Source organism: Macrobrachium rosenbergii, chromosome 55 (assembly GCF_040412425.1).
Source record: "Macrobrachium rosenbergii isolate ZJJX-2024 chromosome 55, ASM4041242v1, whole genome shotgun sequence".
Lineage (NCBI taxonomy): Eukaryota > Metazoa > Arthropoda > Malacostraca > Decapoda > Palaemonidae > Macrobrachium > Macrobrachium rosenbergii.
In genome coordinates, this window is record NC_089795.1 from 65109653 (window position 1) to 65119652 (window position 10000).

Consider the following 10000-nt stretch of genomic DNA (forward strand, 5'->3'; position numbering starts at 1 on the left):
ATAATTTTTCTACGCTAAAGCGTATCTCCTGAAAAGAATTGCTGTACAGTTACCCCCGCCCCAACGCCCTTAAAATGAAAAAGTTGACAACTCGCTGGCATTTTTGTAACTATGAACTAGATGTAAAGACTCCAGGCACCATGCAAAATTACCTTCCAATTAAGCCAAAACAAAAGTGCAGAATAAAGAGAACAACAACGATCAGACAATTTGTCAGACAGCAAAAAGGAGAATATTTTACAAATGACATGCGACCAACAATTAAAAAATCACTATTATTTCTAACCGTTTGAACGCCAGATAAAGGTTGAACATAAAGTAAAATGAAACAGAAAAAAAGTACATAAAAAGTGAAACATGTTTTGACAACACAAGCGCTTTAGCAACGAAAAAAACCGTCAAAACAACTATTGGACAATAAAAAAAACAATACTGTACATACTTCATTGAAACAAGTTAAAAAAAACATAAAAATAAAAAGAATTATACCTACATTATTTAAATATATTAACACCGTCCTTTCCCCGTGAAAGCATCACAAGCAATGAAAAGTTAAAGTCAAAACACGCCGATATCTGGAAATGTGTAATGTTAATAAAAGTATTTACTCAGAATTTGTGCCCAGAAATTTAACTATTTTAAAGACCGAAACAATGTACACTATGAGAAAAAGTTACTAAGAACATTACCATAAATGAGAATAATATTGAGAATTAAAACCAAAACAATAGAAATGAAAATTACTTTTCTTTCAGTTACGTCGACTTGCTTAACCAAAACGTCCCTTTTCAGATGCAATCTACAGCCGCTTATGCTCTGGTATACACTTCAAAAAACCATTTCTTTATATGAAGGATCTCGTTTCTTTTTCTTTTTTTTTTTACATCTTCAGCTGAAAACCCTTACGGACAGAGCTGACAGACTATAAGCCCATGAGGGTTCTCAAGGGAAATCAGACTGCAGAGACAGTTTACAGAAAAAAAGTGATAAAACAAATAAATATAAGGGAAAACAAAATAAATTCCATATACCCTGAAATTCAAAGGCTCCTCGCTTAAATATTTGGCGATCAGAAGATTCTAGAACTGCACCAGATAAATTATTCCACATTTTAGTTGTAGCAAAACACAAAACTCCTACAGTTGCGCGCAAAAACAGCTAGGGTCAAGAACATTAGAGTGCAGGATGTTGTCATTGTAGTGTATTTTATGCTACAAACATAATGAACTCACTTTATGTCAGTGCCATAAGTAAAATCAATTTCTCCACAAGGCGATAGATGAAGGCTCTCGTGCTATACATTTCCATCATTACCCTCATTAAGTATGTACTGTCCAGACTTTTCTTGTATTTATTTTAAGGGGTAACAAGATAAAATAAAGTTAATTTTAAAACTTCCTAAAACCGCAGTAGTAGTTCAACCGAAACAATCAATCAGTAGTTTTCGGTAAAAAAAAAAAAATTTCCGCACTCAACGTGACAGACTCATCACCTCGCAGCTGCGCTTCAAAAGAAGTATGGCTGTTCTGAAATGCGCTAGTGTTCAATGCAACGCATACACGGTTAAACACGCACAATCGTTTGCAGATACAGTAGGTTTATTATTCCCCACACCGCTGGACTGTGGAACAGTCTCCTGAGGATGTGGCGCAACTGGAACTTCTAAAAGTTCAGGCGAAGATGCAACGCATTACTACCCTAAAACAATTCTCCTTGTATTTTAATAATCTGCTTAAAATTTTATCTATTTATTTATTAACTTGATATTTTTTCTTTTCTCATAACTGATCTCTTCTCTCTGTATTTCCTATAACCTTCTGTTACTTCTTTCAAATGAACACCGTGTTTTGGAAGCTTGAACTTCAAGTCAGTGGCTGTGGGCTTGTTCCATGTAATTAGGGTTCATGTTCTGAATAATAATAATAATAATAATAATAATAATAATAATAATAATAATAATAATAATAATAAAATAATAATAATAATAATAATAATAATAATAAAAATGTGTGTAAATGAAGAGAAGACGAGAACTTTTTATGCATCGATCTGCAAAACAATTCTCTAATGCCAACAGACAGTAAAAACTGGGTGTTGTCCGGAGAGAGAGAGAGAGAGAGAGAGAGAGAGAGAGAGAGAGAGAGAGAGAGAGAGAGAGAGAGAGAGAGAGAAGCATTATTCTGGATAGTTTGTGGTTCGAGAACTCCATCAATATGCTAAAACGAGAGGTGCCACATCAAATCTAGCTGATGGATAAATATAAACATCAAAGCGAGTATGTAGGAAACATCCCGATATTGCTACGTGCCTGAAAATGCTATAAAAACTAAAAATATCTGCGCCTCAACCAGCACAAAGCGAACTATGTTCAATTTATTACTTTTTGTAACTAGCATACTAATATACACTTAAATATACTAAAATAAAAAACTCTTGGGTTACATCTAACCATGAATAATGGCTAGCATAATAAAATGAATGCCATGAACACTTCACCAGAACACATGGAGCAAATTTTCTAAAAACGAATAGTATAGTACTGTAGTCCAACCGGATTCCCAGACTACTGACTCCTAAGAACTTTATTGTCATTTGTGCTCTAGTCCATATTAATCACCTAACTCTACAAAATAATATCTGCAAGTTGTGATAAAATCCTATAGACACTGCAAAACTATTTTCAAGTTTATGCGTTACATTTTTCTTCAAAAAAACGACGTATATTGCGACGCAATCACTATTGACTGAATTGGCTATCAGAAGCTTCAACAGATTCTTCAATTCAACCACTTATGAAATATTATTCTGCTAAAATACTTTTTTTTCAAGAAAGAAACCATTCAGACTAAAGAGCAATGAGTACCACTCTACATCCAATCTCTTTTTTTTTTTAATGATTGTTTTATCACATTCTTATCTTCCGCCATTACCAGATGACGAGTAAAAGTTAATTTATACATTAAACCCTTACGACACCAAAACGCAATTTTTTTTTTTTCAAGATGTATTTCAACAACTCTGTACACGTACCATCAATATGCATCCGTTATTTATTTTGTAATTTCTGTAATGATGTTCTTAATTTGCACACGCAGACAAGACTATGAAATGAGGAAGAGAGTAATGTGAAATAAACCAATTATTAAAACCTTGTGTCAACTCAATTCATTAAAACACAATTCATCCCTATCTTGAAAGTGAGCCAACTGGACCTCTTCGTAATGATTATAACCCATGATCGGTGGCGAACAAAACTGCACAGCCAGAACTGCACTGCACTCATACAACAATATGAAATGGCACAGCTAGATTTTGGCTGACAGCATAAATGTATAGAGATATATCTAAATTGACATATCATTTAACCACATAATATGAGTAAAGTACTATAGTTTCTCATCAATCACCACCATACACTGCTAAACATAATTAACTATATTGGATAAATCTACGTTTTTCTGGCAGCTCTTTTGACGAAATTGAGGCCGAAAGAGAAAATCTTAATTATAAACGCATATGATAGTTCCAAAAAATTCTTCCTCTATAAGGGCGCTTATAATTTCTAAACACCGTAGTGCACATAAATTATGTATGATAAACTGATATAAACTTCAAATACAAAACTAATGTATACACTTTGGCTATACCTTGAGGTAAATAGCAAGTGTCCTCAGTCATTATAACTGAGGTGAAGTTTCTTCAGTAAAGTTACATACCCAAATAAGACTTGTATCATCTTTCTTCCCGAAATATTCTTAGTTAAAAGGTAATGCACTTCATCCTGTGAATCATCTAGTCGAATCTAATCTAGTAAAATTGCTAAAATAAAGTCTGCAATTGTTCTATCTTTCAAAAATCTTGATGCAATATTCATATACATACAGGTATAAAACAAATAAGTGAACGAACACTAGAGCAACCTCAATTGCTTACAAGAAGTGAGAACTTCCGTGTGAGGATATGAGATGTGTGTGTAAATTCATTTCTCGTTAATTAAGGCAATAGGAGAATTGGTTTGGATGATTTAATTTCCTTATTCAAAGTGTTTTGTTGGTGGATAGCACAGCAACAAAAAATCCTCCAGTTTAGATAATTCTACGAAAAACGAACAGTCACTTATCAGATTCCTTTAATGTTGTTAAATGTTTTTGCAAAACCGGTTGGTGTATGTATATGTATATGTATATGTATATGTATATGTATATATATATATATATATATATATATATATATATATATATATATATATATATATATATATATATATTAAAAACAATTAACAACATTAAAGGAATCTGACCTTAATTATGAGTAACCCAAAGACCAACATTCAAGCATTAACTGATAATACTGAAATAATGCCGCTTCTACACACAACCACTTAAATGTGGCTCCTCCTGTTGAGAACAAAAAAGACTACATTTTATTTGTCTAAATCCATCGTTAATCCTAATCTTTATGCATCAACCTAACCCCACGCTGTTTAACCGAAGACAGGACAAAACCATAAATTATAATTATCAATAGTGAAGTAAGACGACCTAATTCCCGGCAGAGAAGCTATTATTAAAAGACTGTGTTACATAAATTTCGTTCATCGTTTCTGTAACCGAGGCAGAAAGTCTCTCTCTTTCTCCATACACACACACACATATATATAATATATACACACATATATGTATGTATATATTATGTGTATATATACATATACACACACACACACACACACACACACACATATATATATATATATATATATATATATATATATATATATATATATATATATATATATATATAATGAGAGAGAGAGAGAGAGAGAGAGAGAGAGTTAATGGTCCATACACCTTTTGTACCAACACGGAAGGTTGATCAGCAGCGCGTTGAATCCATCTATAACATTGCACATTACATCTACAAATCGCATGTACTCTCCCACTTCTTGACTAGCAAGGCTTTCCTCCTCTATAACCTTTCCACATAGCCTAACCAGCAATTTCTAGGTCTTCCGCTTCTCCTTCCTTATAACATTTTCAAACTATACACTAAACAAACACAACACCTTCCTCCTTTCTGTGACCTTTCCAAGCCTATCCATTCATCTTTACATCAAACTGCATTATACCCAATAGTCCACTTTGATTTTACATTCAACATCCAATTTTGACCCAACTTTTACGAATCTCATCAATACTTTCGCATGCATCCAATTAGAAGAGGAGTTTTTACGATGTTATCATGACATTACATCTCAATTACCCATTCATAAGCATTGTGTATACCATTGCCAATAAAAACTTACGATTAATTTCAAACAAAGTAACGTTTCAAGCCCTTTTACTTTGATTTTTCCACCCATCCTGACAGCCTCCTCAGGCCCCACATAAAAAAACCTGTTCTACTGGCACCCTCTCAGCTTACTTGCACAAAGGCGAAAACCGATGATCACCTGCATCCTGTCACACATAAAGGCAAAGTCCTGTATCCCCACAGCTAGCCATCATTTGTCCAAAATGAATGTTATTTGCTGAACAAATTCACCATTTAATGGGAGAAACAAGTAAAAGATTTGAAAAGTTAAAAGTGAAAGGTTTTTCGATCAATGTCTAAAGCTCTTTTGATGAACTGCATGAGGCATATCTCAATTAGAAGAATATCTCCAGAAGAAAGATTAACAATTAGTTTTTATTATTATGTTATTCAGACTGGAAAATGGTAATGTAAAACAGTAACTACAGTATATATTCAATTAAATAGAAGAATCCCATTCATAATCGCAAGATGACCCACAATGAATCATTTGTCCTGTAAGACGTGATTGGGTATCTATCCATTTGGTGATTGCCCCTATGGGACGAGATGGTTCCTGCATTAGTTGAAGGAGATGGTGCCTGCATGTGACCTGCCCTGCGTAAAAAAAAGCTGGTCCCTGCATGTGAGCGAACTTACTTGTGAAATGATGCCTGCATATGAAGTGGTCCCATTTAAATATCACTGCTATGAACAAGAAAATGATAAGAGGGATTCATTACGTGTCAGATGACGAGGTTGAGCTTTAAGTTCTGTGATTTTTCGTCGGATGCTTTGAAAGAATTGAAGAGTGCAGCAGTCTGAAATATATTTTTCTATTTTCTCGCATTAAGTTGCTTGTAATCAGGAAGAATGGAGCACCTTCCTTCCCTTATCCAATATCCATCCCAAAGTGACCAGCCAACGCCAAACATCTTTGTAAAAACAAGTGGTTCAGTGGAGCCCGGGAGCGGCGTAGCCGTCTGCGCATAAAAACTATGTGTGTTTTCCCATGGCAACGGATGCTGTTCTTACTGGCAGTGCGGCGGAAACGGCAGCAGCACCGCACTAGTGTGACCCCTTTTGGTTTGTGTGTGATATCACAATGTGCGACACCGCATCGTTTCTCAGTCGCATAGTGTGACACCGGCCTTATACCATTAATCAGTGTTACTAACATTTTTGTCTGCCCGAGCAGCTGTTGCAACAATCAACAGGCAGTATTTTTTATTTCTACAAATTGTATATATACTTTATATTTATACGGTCTTCCTGGGGACCTTATGGATAACACTGAGATCCGGAAAAGGTGAAACTGGATAACTGAAGGACCAATGTATACACAAAAAATATATATACATACTGTATGTACTCAGTTTGTATCTCATCATCATTGTTTCATATGCTAGGTGACATGAAAGACCTCTGTGAAATTCTGCCACTCCGTCTTTCCCGTGCCTTTTCTTCCACAATTTTCCATTCATTTCAGCCTCCTTCCTCATAGTACTCTTCCAAGTAGGTCTAGGTTGTCCACCTATTCTGGTGACCAAAGGTGCTCCGTTGACACTGACCACAAACTATTTTCCCTTGGGCTTTGCAAAGTAGGCTACGTGTTCAAGTCATCTCCATCACCTTTTATTATCTTGTCTTCTCATGGAACTTTGGTAATTCCTCTTACTGTACCATTTCTATTCTATCCTGCCATCTGACTTCTCATATTCCTTTTTAAGCTTCACATATTCTCAAATCGAACTATTTCATTGTCATAAAATGTGAGCTGAGTAATATAGATTTTTGCTAGACTTAGTTAACCTTACTTTCGCATATAATTTCAATCTTATTCCAAATCTTACTAAACCTGCCTGTTATCAGGTTTGCCTTTTCATTCTTTCACAAAATTTGAATTGTGAGAACCTGTATCTATATAACTTTTCCCGAGTATTTGAATGACTCAACTACCTAATATGATTTCAACCCTTTGTGCATAATCTTCTTCATTACTTCTATTTAGATTCTTAATCTCTTTCTTTACAAGAGAAATTCTGTTATGTAAGTTTTGAACATTTTGGGGACTTTGCTGATTAAAACAGCATTCGTCTGTCAACTTTCTACCATTACTCATATCTACACCTTTTCTCTCGTCTCCAAACCACTTTTTTTGTTGCAAGTGCAAAACAACAAAAATTAAATAACTTATTTCTTGTGACACACTGTTTACTCCGAATTCACTTGACAAGACACCATCAACATTATCCTCGTCCATGGATTTTCAATTAGCTCTACTTATTTAACGGGAATGGCATAGTAACGAAAGACCATCCATAATACTGGTCTGTGGAAGCTTTCAAGATCTTTCTCATAATCAACAAAGGCTATCAGATGGGTATTTTTAAATTCCATATACAAATATATCTTAAAATAAATATTTGACCTGTGGAGCTTCTACTTTATCTAAAAACCACCTCGTCCATCTCTAAGCACATTATAAATTTATTTCTTAACCTTACTGAGAATAAGCACACAATATTTCCATTACAACCGACGCAAGTGCAATGTTCTATAGTTACCAAATTCAGCTCACCTGTCTTCAGTACCTTTGCTATGACTTTCAATGTCTAAACATCAGGCTTTGTTTCCTTTTTCCCATATTCAGGTTTCAGCTAAAATCATACCTGCAGCAACTCTATCTTAACCTGACACTTAACATCTAAATTTCTTTATTACTGTTTCAGCCTCAAAAACAGTGAATTCATTGATGAGTAAATACAGCTCTTCTTAGTTTTCTGGCATATCAATCAAATTATCCTCATCACTCATATTCACGACTTCAGAAATGTTCCGCCCAGCATTACCTTTCTTTTCTAATGTTAGTACTGAACCATCTTTCTATTTTATACAGCAACAAGTTAGTTTTCTCATACCTAGTGATTAAACTCTCATCAGCATTCTCCAACGAACTAAGAAGCCTGTTTAGAACATTATAAAAGTTTAATAACGCGTGTGACAAAAATTCATAATTAGTCACGAGTTATAAACTTATCAATCATCTACCATGTTGGAGATGGGTTGGTGTCGATCCCAAGTACAAAACCTGAATTCAACTTGCATATGTTCAGCCGAGTCCATATCAACTTATATGTCTCTTGATAGCCGGATGGTCAGTCGCTGTTGTCTATCGATGTTCCTATAACAGGCAACGATTCGAATCCTGCCAGGGACGAAGCAATTAACTATAATTTCAGCTGGGTGTACATTAATCCCACGGTAGTGCGAACTGTGTATTAAACGTTATTTGTGGCTTCATATTTTGCGAACATCAAAAGTCATGCATATATAATTGACAAAAATTCATGTATGTATGTATATATATATACATATATATATATATATATATATATATATATATATATATATATATATATATATATATATATATATATATATATATATATATATATATATATATATATATATATATAATATATATATATATATATATATATGTATATATATATATATATATATATATATATATATATATATATATAAAATAATATATGTAATATATATATATATATATATATATATATATATATATATATATATATATATATATATATATATATGTATATATATAATATATATATATATATATATATATATATATATATATATATATAATATATATATATATATTAAACGACACAGTTATACACGTACGGGGAAGAATGTTTTTGCCAAACAAGGCCTAAATGGGCGCGTGGGAACAGAAAACACCGAAGATCCCTGTTTTTCGTTGTTACGCGCTCCTTAGTCCGCACTATAAGGCCTTTACATGTCTCCGAGAAGTTTCAAATACAAAGTTTGGGAAATCTTAGAAAGTCTATTTCTGTTCATTCAGGTGTTTATTGTATTACTTCTTTTGCCTCGAACTTACTTAGCAGGCGCTGTAAGGTTTCATGTGTTCAGTGTGACCAGTTCACTTATGTGTTAGGTTTTATCTTATGCTAATTTAGACTAATGTAGCTGCACTAATGGATGGAAGGTGTGCACCATAATCGTAACCCGAAATTACTAAAACTTCAAAAACTCTTAGTTAGTCGTACCGAATGGTAGGTTTTCCCCAAGAAATCTAAGACCAGTTATAGCCTCATAACAACAACTAATATTTGAAGAGGAAATATTATCTTTTTTTTTACCTCCTTTCTATAGACATAGACGGATAAGGCAAACAAAAGACGGAGACTTCTATCAAGGAAGTAAACTTTGATTTCTTTTGGCACACTATTGAGATTTTCTTTCCGAGCAGCAAATAAAAAATGATACCTTATATTTTACTTGGTTTAAAATAATGAAAATAACTTTCCTTCGATTATATGATTGTGATCACACAAAAACATAACTTTCAGCGGCAATCACAAACCCTTTAGGTTAGAATGAGGAAAAAAAAAAGTGTTTCAGTACTAGCGAACTAAAGTAGATAGGAAATACGTTCCTACTAATTTCTGAATCAGAGTTTGCAAGGTTTTCTTTCTTGGTGTTCAAAACGTGACCAGCAAGCATTTAGATTTATGGTTTTGATATTTTCTTTGGTCTTGATGGTGTTTTTATAAAAGTTTTTGTGAAGCAAAAGTCTGGGCGGTGGCAAATTGCTACCCGACTTTTGCGCATGACCTTGAACTTTGGATTCGCTGCATAAAATGGTACATCA

The 10000-nt window shown here is 33.7% G+C and overlaps 1 protein-coding gene across 1 annotated transcript in view; it reads left to right on the forward strand.

Moving 5' to 3' along the window:
• LOC136835828 (legumain-like) overlaps positions 1–10000 on the forward strand; it is a 38019-nt gene that overhangs the window by 13206 nt on the left and 14813 nt on the right. The gene's annotated exons all lie outside the window — the stretch shown is intronic.